Source organism: Nestor notabilis, unplaced genomic scaffold (genome assembly GCF_000696875.1).
Source record: "Nestor notabilis isolate BGI_N333 unplaced genomic scaffold, ASM69687v1 scaffold13626, whole genome shotgun sequence".
Lineage (NCBI taxonomy): Eukaryota > Metazoa > Chordata > Aves > Psittaciformes > Psittacidae > Nestor > Nestor notabilis.
The window spans coordinates 9,333-14,016 of NW_009933407.1; positions in this window are offsets into that span (position 1 = coordinate 9,333).

Here is a 4,684-nt window from a genome sequence, read left to right on the forward strand (position 1 = left end):
TGCAGGGCTGCACCCCAGCTCCCACAGCCCCTGGATGATGCTGCTCACCCAGCTCAGGCTGCACCCTCACCCTCCTCCTCTTGTCCCAGGCCAGCACTGCACAGCAGCACCGGGCAGAGGAAGGAAGACACATGGGGAGCTGCAGCATCCACCTCCAAGCGCCACAAGGAGCTGCAGCATCCACCTTCAAACCCCACAGGAAGCCACAGCATCCAATTCCAAGCCCCACCAAGAGCAGCGCTGTCCACCTTCAAGTGCCATGGGGAGCTGCAGCATCCACCTCCAAGCCCCTGCAGCCTTCACCTCCAAACCGCATGGCAGCCACAGTGTCCACGTCCAAACACCATAGGGAGCTGCAGCACCTACTGCCAAGCCCCACGAGAAGCTGCAGCATCCACCTTCAAACCCCATAGGGAGCCACAGCATCCAACTCCAAGCCCTGGCGCTGACCTCCTGCCATGCCCCATCATGCCCTTGCTCGCTCGCACACCAGAGGCTCCCGGCTGCTCCAGTGGACACGGGGGCTCAGTGGTGATGGTTAGACCCCCCCTCAGTGCTGTCCCTGGGCTGGCTCCGGGGCAGCTGGGCCCAGTGTGGCTGCAAACACTTGTTGTTGTGAAATTCCTGCCCGTCCTCCTCCCCTCCCGAGCACGCCTGCACGCACGCACAGGCACCGCCAGAGTAATCAGGCTTTAGAGGAGAAAAGCTGCAGGGCTTAGTGGAGCAGGAACCCTCGTCCCCACCCTGCAGCAGCTGGGGGAGGGCAGGTCTGGGAGGAGGGCCCTCGCCTACCCCATTCCTCCCTCCACACTATCCGGCAACCTCCTCTACTACAGTGATGGGGCTGTGTGTGGAAAGCTCTGCCAGCACCCTTGCTCCTGACCAAGGGGTGATGCAGCAGAGCAAGGGGCATCCTCACACCCTGCTCATCCATCACCCTTCATGTCCCCTTGGTCACAGCCAAGCCACATCCCCAGGAGCCCCACTACAGCAGAGTAGTCCTAGCAATTCCACACAGACATGGCTTGGGAGCATCAGTGTTAGAACACCGATGTGGTAAGGTCCCTACGCCAACAGCCCCGGTGCTGGCAGAAGAAGACAGCTTCAGTGTGGTGCCAGAGCCGGCTCGCCTGCAGAGAAACCCCCCCGTCCTCACGCTCAAAACCGCTTGCTTCAGCTGCTGCAGGATTTAAGATGCAGCGCGGATCGATGCAGGGCTTGGGTTCAAGCCTGGAGCTCGCCAGGCCACGTGGCAGGAGGGACAGGCTGCCCTTCCCCAAGCATCGCGCTCCATGGGGATGGTGGGTGCTGGCAAGGCTGGGGTGCACCCTCAATTGGTGCTGCCAGGATGGTGGGGGATCCGTCCCTGAAGGCATTAGGACAGGTCACACCTTAACACCGAAAGCAGCGGGCGCTGGGGCCGGAGCAGGGAGCGGGGCAGGAAAAGCACCGGGCGGGAGGATGTGAGATAAAGCCGCCAGTCGCCGTTATCTCGTGCCTGCTTTTCCTGCGTCCCGGCGTCTCTTCCGCCTCGTGGCGTGGCCCAGCACCGGGTCAGGCTGGGGTTCACCAGGCCGTTGTAACCACCAAGCCATGGTGCTGCTATGGCCTTAGCCAGGGGTCTCCAGGAGCGCACATTGCTCTGGGAATGAGCCCAAGTGGTGCCCAAAGGATGGCGGTGTATGGGGCTGAAGTGAGGAGGACACTGGCTGGAGGCATGCTGTGGTGGCCATCTCCCATCAGTTCCCATCTTCCTCTGGTCTGGGGTACCAGCCAGCCCTTCCCTGCTGCTCCCACCCTGCCACACCAACAGAACAGCCCCCACCACTCGCAGCCTTCTACAACCAGGGCTGATGGCAACAGAGGATAGAGCATCACCCCTCTGAGCACCCACTGCTGCTGCCCACCCCACGCAGCTCCCCCAGTACCCATGGGGACAAAGGGGACACCACCATGTCTCCTCTCGTCCCCAGTGGTACAAGGGGATGCTACACCAAGCAGTGCCACCACACAATCCCACCATTGTCCCCACCACCACACTGCCTCCAGCAGCTCCTGCCATCAGCTACCACTCAGCACTGCCCTCCATGCTCCTGGGGCCATTATCCTGCCCAAGTGGGATGGGTATGTCCCCATGCCATCTCCCCTACAGGGACCCAAGGACCTGCTTGCTGTGGGGTGCCTGGTGATGTGCCCCCAACCCAGCCCAGCAGACATCTCAGCAGCTCCTTGCCAGCCACTGCCCAGCCAGGTTGCTAATTGCAGCGGGGGGGAGGAATTAATGATCTTAATCCCTTCTTTATGATTGACCTGAGTAAAGACTGCGAGGGCCCCTCCTGCCCTGTCCCATTTCTACCCCTTTTCAGGCCCCCATCCCCTGGGGAAGGTGCCGGGCAGCGTCATCTGGGTCCCTGTCAGAAGGTGCTTAGTCCCAGCCGTGGCATTAAGGGGCACGTGATGGGCTCCCTTGCCTGGGTCTTTGCACAGGGCAGCTTAAGCAGCCTGGAGGGATGCCAGGGTTCAAGGGGACACCACCAAGGTCGGGAGGCCCCAGTGCACACCCAGCCCTCCATCCCTTCACAGGACCTTGCTCTCCCCCCCTACAATGCCCCTGGCCAGGTACAGGTTCTCCTGGGGCTCAACAGACTGGTGAGCAACAACCAGGCAATGCCATTACTTGGGTGCCCCAGCTCCACGCTCCCTGCTCCCACCAAGGCCCTTTTCCATAGAACACCCCAAAAAGCTGCCCACCGCCACCCCAGGTTGCTTGGCAGCAGCCTTTTCCCATGGTCTGGGTGGACAAAGGGAGTTTTCCTCCAGCCAGACCTTTCCCTGGAGCTCATCCCAGCAGCTCGCACCCCACATCCCTGCTCCATCTGCCCCAGAGCTGCCCACATCCCGCACAGATCCTGTGGGACCACACTGGAATAGTCCTAACAACTCCAAAACACAAAATAATATAGGTTACAAATGGATCTCTGGCAGTCCAGCACCAGGAACCATCACCAGCGATGGACTGAGAGTCCCCCTGATTGTGGGCACCATTCCCCATCAGATGGGAGCAGGACAGGAGCTTGGCTTCTCATACAGAAAACGCCAAACTGCAAATCCCAGCCCGCTTCCCTGTGTTATTTCACTGCATCGCTGGAAAACCATTGGCTCCTGCTGGTGCAGAAAGTCTTGCCTCCAAGAAAGAACTTCTCCTTTCCTTTAATTTTAAGTAAATCAAGCTCCTCCTGGAAAAGCCGCCGGTCGGTCAGCCGTGGAGAAGGAACCGGCAGAGCTGACGCCGAGCTGCTCCCGGGCTCTGGAGACAAAGGCAGAACATACAAATTCGGCTTTCTCCTAATCCCTGGGCACTGGGTGGGCGCGGGGGAACGTGGCTTTGTCCGCCCGGAGCAGACGGAGGATGAGGACGGAAGGGACCCCGGCGTCTTTTCAGCCTCGAGAAAGGCGGTCATTGTCCCCTCTGCCGGGTTTTTGTCCCCACTTCCTCCCCCTCGCCACGCGGCCGCCTGCCCGGCGCGGCCCCCCCTCCCAGCAGAGCCCTGCTGATGGACACACGGACCCACGGACAGACAGATACAGGCAGATCTAAGGAGGGCACTGACCACCGGCACTAGCCCCTCCCCAAGGCATCCCAGGAAGGGTGTAGCGTGAGGGATGCTGTGGCTGAAGGAGCCAGAGAGGGGCCAGAGGTGGGCCCCGTGCTCCTCAACCACCATGGACAGGACTGCAGGGCCATGGGTAGTGGGAGAGATGCATGCGATGTTCCAAGACACCCTTGAGCATCCTCGTGTCTAAAGCACACCCTGGGATGAGAAAAGCTAGCAGGTAGAACAGGACCACCACCCTGCAGCATCATCATGGGTCAGAGGGCCCAAGATGCAGCTCAGAGGCTCAGGAGAACAAGCACCACCAGAACAAGGTTTGAAGCAGCTCCAATCCCAGCACCACAACACCCCACTTCAGCTCCCAGGTACCTGATTTCCACAGCACAGTCAAACCTGCTGCTCCCTCCGCTAGTGACACAGGTCAACTGAAGATGCCTCACCTCAGCCTCCTCAACAAGAAGTCAGGCAGCAGGCACCAGACCAAAGGTCTCCTCGACCACACAAGGAAGCACAAGGAAGTTTTTGAGCTGCCAGGGACTCAGCCAGGCGAGAGGCAGCCATGACTACCTCACCTCTGCGCTGCTGCTTCCCCAGAGTGCAGAAACAAGGTGAACCAAGAGAGAAATCAAGCTTCCATCTCCCAAGGCTGAATATCTTTCAGGACACCCATTCCGGGAGAACATGGTGCTTGGTAATCAGGCACAGGCACCCTGAGGCAAAGACAAGGACATTGTTTGCAAGCCATCGCCTCTGTCAGCCCCAAAAGCCCCCAAGCTCTGCTCTTCAAATTCATCCTCCCAAAAACTGGTCCAGCCAGAAGATCGACTCTGGCTGAATGGGCCATGGAAGTTACCTTCCTCCAGACATCAAGAGAGGACGCCCAGGCCTGGGGGAGCTTTGGCCAGTGTTGTAAACGCTGAAGCCTCACCCTGGCCGTTTGCAGGTTAAAGAGCCAGAGGTATGAGGGGTCTATGATGGGTCACCAGATGGGCAACTCACATGAAGACAGTTCATCTCCCATGCTCCCCAACATCCTTCCAAGGGCCAGTTGTGGCAGGGGGGCCGCCCCC